We start from the raw sequence: 17286 nt of genomic DNA, 5'->3' as shown, positions 1-17286 counted from the left end.
AAGACGGTGGCACGGCATACTTAGGAACTGAATTATCGATCCATTCATGGTGGATCTGATAGAGGACATGTTAACGTTGGACGCAAATGTATTTGCGTCTTCAGATTCGGTTGTGGAGGGAAATTACATGTACTTGAAGTACGTACATGGAGCCGTTGGGGTACACGTTAGGGGACACAATTGACCATAAAAATTTCAATTACCTCAACACACACACCCAGAGCCACACACACACACACACACACACCCAGAGCCACACACACACACACACACACCCACCCAGAGCCACACACACACACACCCAGAGCCACACACACACACCGAGCCACACACACACACACCCAGAGCCACACACACACACACCGAGCCACACACACACACCGAGCCACACACACACACCGAGCCACACACACACACCGAGCCACACCCAGAGCCACACACACACACAGAGCCACACATACCCAGGGCCACACACACACACACACACCCAGAGCCACACACACACACACACACCCACCCAGAGCCACACACACACACCCAGAGCCACACACACACACCCAGAGCCACACACACACACACCCAGAGCCACACACACACACACCCAGAGCCACACACACACACACCCAGAGCCACACACACACACACCCAGAGCCACACACACACACCCAGAGCCACACACACAGAGCCACACACACAGAGCCACACACACAGAGCCACACACACAGAGCCACACACACAGAGCCACACACACAGAGCCACACACACAGAGCCACACACATCAGGGCTTGTCCTACCTTATACTTACAATGCACCCTGCCCTTGGGCCTACCATATGGGTGACTGATATGAAGAAAAGGGAAGGTTTAGGGACTGGCAAGTGGGTGCACTTGCCCAGTCAGCATGACAGTACCAGCCTGCACGAAGGCTCTGCAATGGCAGACCTCAGACACATTTTACAAGGCTGCTTCCGTGGGTGGCACAACCAGTGCTGCAAGCCCACCAGCAGCATTTGGATTTACACACCCTGGGCACTCAGCGCACTAGACTGGGGTCTTACAAGTAAACCAAATAGCCAAACATGGAACCACCGATTAGTACATCAACTTACAATAGGGAGCACTTTCACTGTGGCACTGAATAGCAGTGGCACAGTGCCCAAAGCATCTAATACCAGCAAAAATACATGGGGCAACAACAAAAATGGAAGGAAGACCCAGGCCAATGGTGCCAGGTCTAACAGGGCCTACGTGAAGATTCATGTTTTCAGTTTCTTCCTGAATTCAAGGACTGAGCTAGCAGCCCTAATATGAAGGTGGGAGTTTGTTCCAGGCTTTAGGAGCCAGGTACCAGAAGGGCGGACCGCCGATTCTAGCTCGTCGGATGCGAGACAGCAACAAGTAGAAGGTTGTCTGAGCAGATGTGTCTAGAGGCGGTGTGGAAGCTGCTGTGGCTATTCAGGTAAGAGGAGTCTAGATTATGCAGTGCTTTATATGTGTGTGTAATTTGAACAGTGCACTAGTGTGCATGGAAAGCCAGCTGAGGTCATTGAGGCGAGTGGAGTGTGGTTGAGTGAGCCTGGCTGCTGCATTCTGAATGATCTGGAGCAGTTTGGTCAGCTGGGTGGAGAATCTGACATACAGCGTGTTTCTTTAGACTAGATTGCTGTTGAGCGCCTGGATGGTAATCTGGTTGGGTGCCTGGGTGTAGAAGGAAAGCATCTGAAGATTTGGATACGGGTGTTGAGGGAAGTCTTGTGGAAGTAGGAAGAGGTAATCAGGTGACTGGACATTGGTTTGTTGACTACAATGATTCCCAGGTTCCTGGCCTAGCAGCACGGGATGGGTCCAAGTTCAGATAAGCAGGCTGGGGACAGAGTGGAGAGTCCTTTCCGAAGAGTACTACCACTGTCTTATTGAGGGTGTTCACAGACAGGCTTGCAGGAAAATGAGTTTAGTAAAAAGCATGTAAACATGGGGAATAAATGTAATTGCTACGTCAAAACAAAAAAGTGGATGCCCAGACTGAACATGTAACTCCACAGGTACATACCCTGGCACCACAACAACTCATGGCGTCACTAACGTGTGCATACATGTACATGTACAAAAGCATGAACGCAAACACTCCCTCCACTCATACTACTACAAACCATGGTGTTCTAGTAATGATTTTTTTTATGCTCATAGCACCGAAGCTTGGTGCTCACCAAGCCACAAATATGCAGTAAAATCTATTACCATTCACACAAGATCTACAATGTCGTCGTACGATGACATTTAGCAGTCTGCTGTGTAAAGAAGAAAAAAGTGACACAGCGCAGGGAGAAATCAACGACAAAACAGCAAATAAGGTATACCAAACAGCTTGCTATGCCAAAAGCGCAAATGCTAAAACATAAGAGTGGGTTCAAGCGGTTTACAAAGATGAAGTCTGTATGAAGAACTACAGTATGTACATCAGAACTCACTCAGAGAAGGTAAACCCTCGCAAACAGAACAGCATACTCCAGCAGTATACAGAACAGAAACACATGGTGGTTATACAGCAGCCCAAAACAAGAACTGCATAGAAATACACCCATTCAAGTAACCCCAATAAAGGCCCGGAGTCACCTGGTCATGTGTAAAGATAAATGTGTGCATGCCCTGAACATGGGCGCCAACTTCTGTGGGGCCCAATCAATATTTCAGCTGATTAGCTCCACTTTGCAGCAGTTGAAAGCACATTAAAGGCTTGGGAACTGCTAAGGAACGAAACTTCATACATGATTGCTGTATTCTGCTCGGAGTCGGTCAGTTGCTGCTTCTCTGCAGCGTAAGTACATGAGCGGTGGGAGTTGCAGGATGCGCTATATAACATTAGTCAGAACCCAAGAGGGTCTCAGTGCATTAGGGAGTAATGTTTTATCAAGACTTACACTAGAATTTTAATCTATGCCTGTTTCCCACTTCGATAATTGATTGCTTTCAAGAATAAAGGCCTAAAGTCACAAACTGAAACTTGTTTTTAATACTTTTAACAAAGTTATCACATGGCCTATTGTGAGATTCCCTGCCTTCAGGCAGTGCTGGCTTTTCATGTAGCAGCATTTCGTATTGCGGAACTTGTGTTTTTAACATTGTAAATGTGGACTGAAAAGTACAGCAATCAATACCTTAAGTAGTCACCTGTGCCATACAATCACTGTGTTGCTCTGTTTTTAAATGTTACAAAATGGTCCACTCCATTACCAATTTGGTTACTGCTTGAGCCACATGTAATACTAAATTAAAACCTTGTCCATCAGTTTCACTGGAGTACATTATTTCATTCCCATCAGGCATTTGACTTTAGTATACTGAAAATGTTTCAACGAGCTTCAGTAACAGGCAAAGCATGAACAGCAAGGGCAGGAGCACAGCAATATTTATTGACACTATACAAAGAATAGGAAAAGTGGTTAAGGCCAGACATTTTTTCCGGATCACACCGTGCTGATATTTGTATGCCTGCCATAGGTACAAATTAAGGTCTGAGACTGCAAACAAGTGCCTATTCTGTGGGCAGTTTGTAAAAGATGTGCTGTTTGTGTGAGTCTCCATGATCCTGCTGCCAGGAAGACCCACAATAAAATACATGAGCTGCCCAAAACACCTGAATTCTGCCTGCTTCTCAAGGTTTACTTGCAGTCAATTTATGCATTTTTTATACCGTAATTTTGCTTTGCATGTCAGTGATTTGAAAAATGGTCAGCTTTCACCCATATGGCAAATTAGTGGATTATTTCTCCCACCACAAATTCCGTAAATCGCTCCATAAAATCCATCATAGATTTCTTTAAAGCTCAAACCTGCACAACTCACTCGTGCAGACTTTCCAGGAGGTGGAAAACAAGAGAATATCATGTGAAATTGTAAATGTAACAATTGTTCTTTTTCCATAGAAAGAATATGGTTCCCCAGGGAAAAGCGCTTCACCTACGCCTCTGTTAGAGACAAGCGTCTTCCATTCACCCAAGAAAGTCACCTGTATCTCTCACTAGAGCAACCCAGTGTTAATGCACTGTGTGCAAGCCCACATGCTGAAGAAATCTAAAAATATACAAGCCTACATGTTTGCAAGTATTCGTCTATTTGTGGGGGGTAGGTAGATCATGCTAAAATTATCCAAACCTAGGCTATAACTAATATTCACAACATTGGAAAATCTGTCACCCTAGCTGAATAATGGTGTGATATTTATGAATGGAAAATACTTTTCCCACATCTAAATGCCATGCTGGTTTTAATGTTTTTGAAATATAGCCTGGAGCTAAGGAAGCGAGGGGCAGGGCAGTGTGTGAACTAAAGGGTCAAGAAGCTGCGAGGGCAGTGATTGATCAGAGACAAAAAGGAGCACAGGAGAAGGGGTAGTGTGTGAGGAGAAGGGACAGGGAGCTGTGAGGGCAGTGTGTGAGCAGAAGTGGTTGCGAGTGGAGACAGCATTAAGTCTTCAGATGGGGCCCAGAAGAGAGGCAGTGTATGAACGGGGGCAGTTTGTGAACAGAAATGGCAGAGAGGGCAACGAGTGTTCAGCGATGGCATGCAGCAGAGAAGGCACATAGCGCGAGCTCGACCCGCAGGTATCGGAGAGCATAAGTTACATAACACAAGGTCACCCCTCCCCCTCCCCCTCTCCCTCCCCCTCCCCCTCTAATTCGATCCTGGCTCTCGCGGCGATAGCTCGGGCCACAACGCCACGTCCTGTACCATACTTCCCGTTTCCTACTGTTAAGTGCCAGAGATGCTCTCTCATTCAAAGTTGCAAGGGCATCAGCGCGTGCCGCACAAGAGGCATAAGGACAACACAGACACGGCAGGTGTGCTGTTTGTCCGGCCAAACGTCCGCATACAGCAGCACAGAAAGTACACAACACAATTAACAATTCAGAGGAAAGAAATGTCAAATATCATGATAAAATCGATAAACGTGCGTGGGAGTTACACCGCTGGCATTATTCTAAACCAAAGAACAAAAAAAGTGTCGCTAAGAAACCAGCAACACTTTAGCGCGGGGAGCGATGTGTGAAATAAACAGTTGTGCGCACAACACAAATCATACGTTACTAACTTCATTAAAGCAGCAAACACGCACCGCTGAGCGTAGTGCAAGTTGTGCGTTGTGTGTAGTGAATGATGAGAGGCTGAGTCGCTGCAGCATGTAAGCAGGTGTGTATGAATGATGAGAGGCTGAGTCGCTGCAGCTTGTAAGCAGGCGTGTAGTGAATGATGAGAGGCTGAGTCGCTGCAGCTTGTAAGCAGGCGTGTAGTGAATGATGAGAGGCGGAGTCAGTGAGACAGAATTATTCATGTAAATTCCTATCCCAATAGACAGGCGCCGTCCTGAATTCCGCTCGAAGGCGTGCAGCTATGGACTAGTGCCTTGAAGTGTCAAGCACACCGCTTGCTTTCAGGTCCAAATAGGATTCTACAACAGCCTAGGGCAACAGTCTTCCCTACTACACTCCCTAGCCAGTATTTAGATCAGGGACCAGGGAGGGTTTTAGGAGAGAGGAGGGTGGACGGGACACACACGCACACATACACTCATTCACACCCATACATTTACACACGTGCACACACACACATCATTCACAACACTCCTTCCCAAAAATCCAAATATACACGCATGCACCAAACATAAAAAGAATCGATTCACACTTACCTGCATCTCTCTGCCTCGGAAGTCCCAGGAGGGGGAGTCACAGCACGAAGGCCCAGTGTGTTGCCGTCAATCAACCCAGAAACTCGTACAATTGGATAGTAAGACGCTAGTGAAGCTACTGCAGGCACGTCTTTCATGGATATAACAAGCACCACGAGCACAGGGAGGGAGGGTGGCGGGAACGGGCACAGGACAGGGGGGGGGGCGGGAAGCGGGCGGGAAAGGACCCGAGCCGAGCTCCAGAAACAAATCCCTTTCACACGGGGAGGGGGCGGAACGGGGAGGGGGAGGAGGGGGCGGGAAGGCAAGATTTAACACGCACTCACCAGGGCTTCCTCCGGCGGCCGTGGTCGAAAAACGGGAAACGTGCACAGGACAGCGAGGAGGGGGGACAGCGGGGAGGGGGGACAGCGGGAGGAGGGACACAGAGTAAGGCAGGACAGCAGCAAGCACGGCCCGGCCGGACCAGATTCGGGGGCGTTCCCGGCTGACGTCGCGTGACGTCGGCAAAAGCCAAAGAATCTCGGGAACGCCCCCGAATCTGGTCCGGCATTGACGGACAGGCCCCTCGTCCAATGGCTAGGCTCCATTTATGGAGCCAGCCAATGAATGACGAGGGCCGACCCAAAGCCACACTACAGTTCTCATAAGATTTCTCCTGCGCAAAAGCTGCTTGCGCAGCTTTTTGCAGTCGAAACCTAAAAACGGTCTCCTGCCTATACACAGCAATACACTGCGACATCCAGAAACCACTGGAACGGTTGCAACTGCAGTGGGAGGAGGATTTGGGAATCCCGATCCCGCAGGCAGACTGGGAGACTGTAGTAGAGAGGATGCCGAAGGTTCTACACAGAGCATTCCTCACTCCAGCACGCATTAGATGAAACTTTCAAGCGGAAGCATCTGCCTGCCCTAGATGTGGGGAAAGAGAAGCGCACGTGCTGCACATGTTCTGGGACTGTCCCGCACTGAGTGCATTCTGGGAGGAGGTGCTACATATAGTAGGAACTATTACAGCAAAAGATATCCCCCACACACCAGGCCACTGTTTATTAGACTGGTTCCCACATACAGCCAAGACAAAAACGACGGGGAAATTCCAGGACCTGGCGTTTGTTCTGGCCAAAAGGGAGATCCCTAGGAACTAGAAGTCGACAGGAGGGCCGTGGGAGTTTGAATGGGCAAGCGCAGAAAGGAGGATCCTTTTACTGGAGGCAAGGCGGGGGATAGGCACATTGGACAAAGCAAGGGCGTGGGGGCGACTGGTGGATGAGCTAGCAGCATTTTACCGAGATGAGGAGAGGTCAGCTCCCTTGAGATCTCCATCACCTGACCAGCAGAGAGAGGGGACCCAGACCTGACAAGACGAGGGCAAAATTAGTACTTGAACCTAACGTTTTACAAAAAACCATGATAGAGTCAAAATGCTTGCTACTAAAGTCAGACTTCTTTGCTTTGTCAATGCTTCAATCAGCTATGCCAAAGACTGCATAAACAGTTTTATGTAAAACAGTGATCGTGTGCTCCGCTGGGTGCTACTAGGAATCACAAAATGCTGAGTTTACAGCGATTAAAATCAAGGAATGCTTGCATGGTTGGACTGACCTGTAGGGCAACCAGGCAGTCCTGAGGGGATGGTTTGATAGGACAGTATGGGGGCCAGTTTTTGGGAGGTTTGTGGGGCTGGTTTATAGTCCGGTGGGCCTGTGTTTTCTGTTGATTTCCCTGATATTACCACGTATATTGCCTGTAAGAAGCACACATGCAAACAGTCTCCGATTCCTTGCAAAACACCTATAACAATGTGTCTTTACAAGTTCAAATCCGCACAATTTGCAAATGTGTGCAACTTTTTAACCATATGATTCACAAAATTGGGCCTTTTTATGTTGATGCCTGGGTCAGTCGATCCTGAATGCTTGACGTTGATTTTGCCCTGATTATAGAAATTGTTCTAGTGACTGGAATTTCGAATTCAAATAGCACACGAGAGTTAAGGTTTAAGATTACCGAATGAGCTATCATTTGGGGCTTCATGAACCACTCCCCAGTGGTTTGAATGGGAGAACTGCAAAAACTGCCGTCGAGTCACAGCACTCGCCTGTATAGGCCCTTCGAGGTGCATGTTTTGAACTGTTCCTGGGGGTGGTCAGCTGCTCGCCACAGGCCAAACTCGGTCTACTCGAACAAGTCTTACTTTGATAAGGATAGTCGGCAAACAATTTGAGTTCAGTGCAGTTTTGCATTTTACAGGTGCCATAAATACTAAAAATCGACAACATCTCTTGAGTGTGACGACTGCACGTGTTACAGACCAGGTGACTGCCCCCGACGAGGACCCATTCAGAGGCGAGAAGATAAACAAAGGTCACACTTGAAGTGCCCCTTTCAGAGGCCTCCACAGGCCACCAGCTCCCAATGGGGACAGACACCCACAATAAAGTCAATATATTGACTGCGCGGAGGGGCAGCAACTCCCACTGCCCCCAGACGCGATGTTTGTCATGTCAGCTCGGGTCAGGGTACCGGGAGACGAGAGCACTCGATGCCCACCGGTGGGCACACGCACACTCAAACTGACCGCGAGGGCCCGAGGTCACGCCACTCAAAGGAAGGGTCAGCAGAGGTCAAGGGGCGGGGCCGCTGCAGCCAGGCACACGCAGGGCAGCCCCGGCTCTCAATGGCCGCACTTGTTTAAGCGGAGGGAGGCGCAGACCTTAATGGATTTGGCCCTGGGGCAAGGGCGGCAAGTGGAGGAAGTGTTGGAGGGCGGGAAGGGGCAGGTGGAGGCAAGTGGACGGTGGGGAATGGCGGCCGCCTGTTTCATGTCAACAAACAGGAAACGACCCACTCGAAGCTGTCAAAGGCAGAGCCGCACGGGGCCATTAGGGCTACAAAGGGCCCGCAGCAGGCCCGGGCGAGGGGTGCCAGGGCCCGCTTTCAAGCCTCGCCCTCACACAATTACCATGAAACCCGATTACTGCATCGCCCTACGTGGCCGGCGAAGACATCCCTCTCTAGCCACAACTGCAGCTGTTCGGGCAGAATGGAGGTCTCTGGAAGAAAGGTGCCTGGGACAATGGGTGCTAGGGCTGACACGAGCAGGCCTAGACGGCAAGGCACGTGCCACGACCTGTTAAAGGAGGCTCTAGGCGCCGCAATCCCATCTCTGGAGGGAGGGGGGGGCAGTACGAATACACCTGGGGGGGGGGAAGAGTACGAATACACCTGGGGAAGCCCACCCACTGAACTGCTAATACTCCCGAGAAGAGCCTGGCTACGGGATGAGCCCCCGACGAAGACACTTGCCACAGTAGCCCTGCTTGTAAAGTGCCATTGCGAAAACTTCTGTCCTATACAGTAAAAGTGACCAGCTCCTGAATTTGGGATTTCTTTCTCCCGTCCCAAAAGCTTCGGAGGAGAAAGTACATTCATTTTTAATGAAAATATAAAACATGACCATGTTTTTTCGGACGAACTGTTGACCTAACCCTGCAAGGGTTAAAACCTGTGATGAAGAGGTTGGCACACATTCGGGAAATTCTGCTTTAAACAGTGACACAATGTCACTGGCGTAAAATGCATGGTTAATTTAACAACATTTAAAACTGATAAACGCAACAAGAATACATTTACAAACTGAATATTGTACTGGATTGTGACTTTTATATAGCGCTTATAAGCCCTATGTGGGGTGCATAGACAGATAGAATGTCGCCCCATCACTTGGCCAGGCCTTTTCTTCAAAGGGCAGTGTGAGTGACAGTCAACAGGTTGTACTGTACCCCCTGTAAAGGCCCTACAAATGTGTCTAACCATTACAAAACATGAACTTATGATCGCAAAGCAGATGCAGGAAACATGAATACATTATTAATGGAAATGCGGACTAGGCCATTTGGTAATTCTAAAAGTATTTCATTTATGGATGGCCATTTTAGGACTTTTAATAGGAACGTGATTGTACTTTTTGCATTGACTGTCGTCATGGAGGCTTCCAGATAAAGGGTGGTTTTGGTTCGCATTAGGGCAGATGAAGGACCATCTGAAACGCATTCTCCTCACACCTTGAAATCTGCTTTAAGAAGGACCAGCGGCTGACCTGGGATCACCATTGTCCGTCCAGGACAGACCGCTCTGAAGTGCCCTCTCGGCTCCGTGGGAGGCCCAGGTAGAGCATTTCTGAGTGAGATAAGAAAAGAGGCTGTCACTGGGGCTGGTGACACATCCCTCTCAAGGCAGAGGCAAAGAAGGAGCCGTCTGCCAAGCAGCTGCATTTGAAAGCAGAAGATGACAACCAGGAGAGATGAGCCCAGCCTGGGGTGACTCTGAAGTCCAGCAGAGCCCTCTTACATGCATGTCAAGAACAGGAAAACCAGAGTGTGTCAAAAAGCAGAAAATCAAATGAATATTCAATTTTACGAGTGGGACTTATAATTATCAGATGTACACAATTTGAAAGCCATGGCACTGTCATTCAACCATAATGATACTCACTGGTTACAGAAAAGAAACTGAAATGTTTAAATGCAGTTTAATGATGGGTGTTATTACCTCCCCCATCTCCCACACACAATATATATACTCCCTTTGTTGTGCAGGCCCAGGGTAGAATGCTAAGATTAAATGCAGTTGTACAGAACATTCACATCATTTACATGATAGGTGGGATGCAATGGGCGAACCCTTGGGAAGCTGCAGGCTTGGTCGCTTGTTCTCAGGGCAGGATGGCCCTGGCATCTGCTGGGCACAGAACAGGGCGCATCCCCTGTCCACTGGCCACATCTTCACTGCTGGCACTACAAATTTATAGGCCTCTTCCTGCTGCCAGCCACAGTGTACTGCCAGTGTTCACACTGAGGCTTCCCTCCAAGTGCACGAGGAAAAGGCACAGCCTACTAGCCCACAGTGTGTTTTTTGTTCGATTACTTAAAATCATTAAAAATCATAAAAAATCAATAATCCAACCAAACGACAACATATGCATGTTACACTCAGGTTAAGGGAATAGACCTAAAAGTTCAATAAACTTGAGCCATTAATCCCCTCAAAATGAACTAAATATGTTTTTCTTAAATTATGGGTGTCCCGGCGCTAGAGTCAGGCAGCCTTCAATTATATGGCCTCGTACTTGCCTAAAGTCCCCCTCCTCTACACCCTCAACCCTGAGGGGGCAACACCCTCCCGGCTCCCATGGGGCTCACCCCCCCTGTTACCCCGAAGGCAAACAATTCAAACACCGCACTGCTTTGGATTAGGGGTAGTAAACCCCGGTCGTATTTTATAACATAAAATAAGCAAACATTAATTCTTTTTTTATTATTTACATTATGTACGCTATATACGCAGAAAGTCCAATACATTGATAGGTACACACGGTCAATTGGCTAACCTTAACATGCTTCTAATACAACTACGTTCCTATCATAAGCTAAGCAATTAATATATTCTCTTTCTGCGTATCCCTGTTAGATCCTACGGCAAGGTCAATTACTGGCAGCCCTAGGTCAAGATCAAGCTAGGTCTCAACCTCCAACCAGAGTGACCTTGCGCAGGGGGTCCCCAGCTTACCGGATGGATACCTCCACCGGGCCCCACCTACGCCCTTAAGGATTCAACTCCATAAAAAGGGGGCCGCTGCAGTTATGCGTCCTTGCACCCTTGAGCACATGCACGTGCAGGGATTAGCCAACCAGCCTAATGAAAAGGTGACCTCCCTACCCCCGCAACCTACCGAATATAACTGCCCCTGAAGTTCCATGAGAGACCCTCTGTCTCCCCCTCGGGCGTTCCCATTTTGACCATGGTTATGCCCGCTAAGGACCGAAAACTATGGTCACCAATCATGACCTTACCGCCTGACCAAGGGAACACATACAAATACGACAAAATATAACACCTGAAATTTGAAAACAGATTAGGTAAAAAAAACACTTTAATTTTGATACTACGACCATTCCTTTGAATAGCCAGTACTCCTGAAAATTCACAAAATTATTTATGAAAAACACTTTATTTCAACACTAACGACAACTGTATCAAATAGACGGTACTCCTGAAAATTCACAAAATTATTTAAGAAAAACACTTTATTTCTACACTAACAACAAATTGCATTAAATAGACACTACTCCTCCTGAAATGCAAAAGAAAGACATACAAATCACCCAAAAATGTCTGCCTTAGGGGATGGTGGGTGGGGAAAAAGAAAAGTTAGGGCCTTCGCCGGAGGCCCAGACCCATCGTGTGAGGAAACCCAGGCTGGGGAGCGGCAAAAAAGAGAGGTCGTCCTTTCCGCTCCCCAGCCTCTTATACCCTGAAAGGAGAGGCCAAACCGGACCCGACCGGCTTGCCAGCTGTTGTCTGAACGCGTGAACCGGAAGCACTACCAAGTGTTTCCGGTTCACGCCGGCCACCAGCCAATTACCAGAGGACCCAGGGGAGGCAACAGGTGCAGTTTATGATCCAGAGAGGAGGTGTGTGTTCTCCTTCTACCTTGCTGGGATTACGGACTGTGCGGAACTGCCAATGGTGCGTCACATACTGGGATGACTGGTGTGAGAAATTTGATTTACATAGTGGAACACAGTGCACAAGGAACGGGCAAGGCAATGCTACTTTACACACTGAGGTGAAGCAATGGTGCTTTACATACTGGGGTGACTGCAGGCTCGCAACGCCCATTGGGCTCAAAGAGCTTCAGCCCCCCCGTCGTGTGTGGAAGCCCAGGCTGAGACACACAGCCGCACCTGAGTACTTAACAGGTCTTTAAAATACCATTTACTTGTTAATGAGGCTTTGTTGTTCTTTCACCCCTTCTTAGAGCCCCTGCATCTTCACTCTGCATATTGCTGGAAAAGTGCCCCCCCCCCCCCCCCGAAATTTTATTAGCGCCCCCACCCCACCAGCTACCCCTGAGATTTTACTCTAGTTGCGCCTCTGGGTGACTGGTTTGAGAAATGTGATTTACACAGTCAAATACAGGGTACAAGGAACACGCATGGCAATGGATCTTTACACACTGAGGTGAGGCAATGGATCTTTACACACTGAGGTGAAGCAATGGTGCTTTACATAATGAGGTCACTGTCATGAGAAAAGTGATTTACATAGTGGAAGACAAGGAGCAAGGAACAGGCATGGCAATGTAATTTACACACTGAGGTGAAGCAATGGTGTTTTACATACTGGGATGACTGGTGTGAGTAATGTGATTTAGATAGTGGAAGACAGGGCACAAGGAACGGGCAAGGCAATGGTACTTTACACACCGAGGTGAAGCAATGGTGCTTCACATACTGGGGTGACTGGTGTGAGAAATGTGATTTACACAGTGGAAGACATGGCACAAGGAACAAGCTTGGCAATGGTACTATACACACTTAGGTGAAGCAATGGTGCTTTACATACTAGGGTGACTGGTGTGAGAAATGTGATTTACAAAATGTAAGACGAAGCATAAGGAACGGGCAAGGCAATTGTACTTTACACACCGAGGTGAAGCAATGGTGCTTCACATACTGGGGGGACTGGTGTGAGAAATGTGATTTACTCAGTCAAAGTCAGGGCACAAGGAACGGACAAGGCAATGGTACTTTACACACCGAGGTGAAGCAATGGTGCTTCACATACTGGGGGGACTGGTGTGAGAAATGTGAGTTACACAGTGAAAAACAGGGCACAAGGATCGAGCATGGCAATGGATCTTTACACACTGAGGTGAAGCAGTGGTGCTTTACATGCTGAGGTCACTGTCATGAGAAATGTGATTTACATAGTGGAAGACAAGGAGCAAGGAACAGGCATGGAAATGGAATTTACACACTGAGGTGAAGCAATGGTGCTTTACATACTGGGATGACTGGTGTGAGAAATGTGATTTACATAGTGGAAGACAAGGCACAAGGAACGGGCAAGGCAATGATACTTTGCACACTGGGGTGAAGCAATGGTGCTTTACATACTGGGATGACTGGTGTGAGAAAAGTGAATTACATGGTGAAAAACAGGGCACAAGGAACGGGCAAGGCAATGGTACTTTACACACTGAGGTGAAGCAATGGTGATTTACATACTGGGGTGACTGCAGGCTCGCAACACCCATTGGGCTCAAAGGGCTTCAGCCCCCCCGTCGTGTGTGGCAGCCGAGGCTGAGACACACAGCCGCACCCGAGTACTTAACAGGCTTTTAAAAGACCATTTACTTGTTAATGAGGCTTTGTTGTTCTTTCACCACTTCTTAGAGCCCCTGCATCTTCCCTCTGCATATTGCTGGAAGAGTCGCCCCTCCCCCTGAAATTTCATTAGCCCCCCCCCCCACCCGCTACCCCAGAGATTTTACTCTAGTTGCGCCTCTGGGTGACTGGTTTGAGAAATGTGATTTACACAGTCAAATACAGGGCACAAGGAACAAGCATGGCAATGGATCTTTACACACTGAGGTGAGGCAATGGATCTTTACACACTGAGGTGAAGCAATGGTGCTTTACATACTGAGGTCACTGTCGTGAGAAATGTGATATACATAGTGGAAGACAGGGCACAAGGAACGAGCATGGCAATGGTACTATACACACTGAGGTGACGCAATGGTGCTTAACATACTAGGGTGACTGGTGTGAGAAATGTGATTTACACAGTCAAAGACAGGGCACAAGGAAGGAGCATGGCAATGGATCTTTACATACTGAGGTGAAGCAGTGGTGCTTTACATGCTGAGGCCACTGTCATGAGAAATGTAATTTACATAGTGGAAGGCAAGGAACAGGCATGGCAATGAAATTAACACAATGAGGTGTAGCAATGGTGCTTTACATACTGGGATGACTGGTGTGAGAAATGTGATTTACATAGTGGAAGACAGGGCACAAGGAACGGACAAGGCAATGGTACTTTACACACTGAGGTGATGCAATGGTGCTTTACATACTGGGGTGACTGGTGTGAGAAAAGTGAATTACATGGTGAAAAACGGCACAAGGAACGGGCAAGGCAATGGTACTTTACACACTGGGGTGATGCAATGGTGCTTTACATACTGGGGTGACTGGTGTGAGAAATGTGATTTACATGGTGGAAGACAGGGCACAAGGAACGGGCAAGGCAATGGTACTTTACAGACTGAGGTGAAGCAAAGGTGCTTTATATACTGGGGTAACTGGTGTGAGAAATGTGATTTACATAGTAGAAGACAGGGCACAAGGAACAGGCAAGGCAATGGCACTTTACACACCGAGGTGAAGCAATGGTGCTTTACATACTGGGGTGACTGGTGTGAGAAATGTGGCTTACATAGTGGAAGACAGGGCACAAGTAACGGGCAAGGCAATGGTACTTTACACACCAGGGTGAAGCAAAGGTGCTTTATATACTGGGGTGACTGGTGTGAGAAATGTGATTTACACAGTGGAAGACAGGGCACAAGGAACGGGCATGGGATTGGTACTTTACACACTGAGGTGAAGCAATGGTGATTCACATACTGGGGTGATTGTGGTAAGAAACATGATTAACATAGTGGAAGACGGGGCACACGGAACGGGCATGGCAATTGCACTTTAGGCATCAAAGTGAATCAATGCTGCTTCACATACTGGGGTGACTGTCATGAGAAATTAGATGTACAAAATGGAAGACAGGGCACAAGAAATGGGCAGGGAACTTTAGACACCGAGGTGAACCAATGGTGCTTCACATACTGGGGTGACTGTAGTGAGAAATGTGATTTACATTGTGGAAGACAAGGCGCAAGGAACAGGCACGGCATGCTCCTTTACACCCTGAGGGGAAACAATGGTGCTTCACGTACCTGGGACTACTACACCCTCCTCCAATGGGAAACATTTTTATTTTTAAAGCAGTACCTGTTCCTTTAAGGAGCACTGACTCCTTTAAAATAATTTATCGTTCAGAAATGCAAATGTAGGGGCTGTGGTCTGCTGTTCCCGTCAGGTTAGCCTTCCTGTGTTTGTAACCAATCACCGGAGCTCGCAAAAAGCATCCTGTCTGATTACTTCATTAGGCAAGTTATTCTACAACCCCCTACAACTGTACATTTTGGGATAAGAATTATTATTAAATAGGTTGCATGGCAAAATGACACGCAGGTCACAAGGTCACAAAAGGTTGGTGTGTAATTTGCCTCTGCACATCTGGGCCATTGAATGCAACATTGGTAGACATGCATGATAAATCAAAAATGTCAGCACAAAGTTCAGGTTGCATATGGTTATAAAAAAGGTTTAACATGCAATGCATTTGCAGAATGGCAAAAAAAAGTTAACTGTACAATTTGAACTCCGCTTTCACGGGAGTAGTAAAAAGAAACCCGTTTTTAAGACAATTGTCCATAAAACATTCTAAAAACACAAACAGTTAAAAGAGATAAAAGGGCCCTATCTTGGCTACCCAAAACCCCCTTCCCACTACATATCTACATCTGCTTTCAAGGGATCAACCCTTTCATTAAAACATCAACTTGTACATTTCTTCCAAAAGTTTGCATTCACTTCTTCTGTATAGTGTTGATTGGCAGCTAAAATGACTTCTGTTATTTTGGCAGTCACTGTACATGTAGCTAAAGTCCTCAATTCAGTCATTAGGCCTGAAGGCTGAGATTCTGTAGCTTGTGATGTATTACTCTCCTGTCCTGTCGAGGCAAGAGATCCAGCGGTAGCCCCAAGGAAGGCTTATGCTGAGTCCACACATATAAGGGTACTACTTTCTGCTTTGTAGAGTCTTATCAGGTCTTGTAATCCACCCCTCACAATACAAGTGAAAATGCACAGTCAAATCGAAAGTCTCAGTTTATGGAGAAGGCATTGTTTTTTACTCTCGACTAGGAGAATTGTAAAAACCAAAACATGGACACCTCTCCTATTCTAGCTGCTGGTGAAAAACTCCAGTTCCATAAAATCACAAGAATGGAATATGCTCAGAGTCACCTTGGAGTTCATCAACTACTCGTCATCAGTTTTGGTTTATGGGTCATTTAGTCGGCTTTGCGACAGGATACTCTGGGTTACTGTGTGCTCTATACATTTTTATTAATATTATTGGTCAGCGGTAACCTGCTGTCTATCCTTTTGAGTGTTGTGAATCTCTTCCATATGAGTGCTTGAAAATGTATGCCAGATGACTGACTGGTAGCTTTATCTACTTGTACAAGACCCATATCAACAAGTGTGCGGCTTCCACACACCGACTTCTGATGGCAACAACATCTCTCTTCTTCACCTAGTGCATAGAATTGTTGTCAGCCATTACGAGCTGGACAGGTGTTTCCCTCGGCAACAGAAAGCGCACCTATAGTGCCATGCTGTGTCCTGAGCACAATGTAAATTATATAAGGTCAGACACCTGATTCACTGACATACTCATTCTCCAGGTGGGGTCTCCACCCCAATAAAGAGACATCACGTGATTTCTGCCTCCTGTAGTGTTGTGGCTCAAACAGTTGTAACCAAAATTAAGGCCTCTCACTACTTAATATTGTCTGACAAATTTGGAACTGAGAGCTGATAAACATAGACTATGCGTGTTCAGGAAAAAAAACGGTAGTCATTAAGGTAAAAAGTTTGCAATTCCAGAAGAATCTACTGCCGG

At 47.3% G+C, this 17286-nt stretch overlaps 1 protein-coding gene across 2 annotated transcripts in view; it reads right to left on the bottom strand.

The window, feature by feature from the left end:
* Positions 1 to 17286, bottom strand: part of CLPB (ClpB family mitochondrial disaggregase) — a 1099187-nt gene that overhangs the window by 785859 nt on the left and 296042 nt on the right. The window lies entirely within an intron of this gene.

This window comes from Lissotriton helveticus, chromosome 8 (assembly GCF_964261635.1).
Source record: "Lissotriton helveticus chromosome 8, aLisHel1.1, whole genome shotgun sequence".
NCBI classification, from domain to species: Eukaryota; Metazoa; Chordata; class Amphibia; order Caudata; family Salamandridae; genus Lissotriton; species Lissotriton helveticus.
This window is presented reverse-complemented; position numbering and strand designations above follow the sequence as displayed.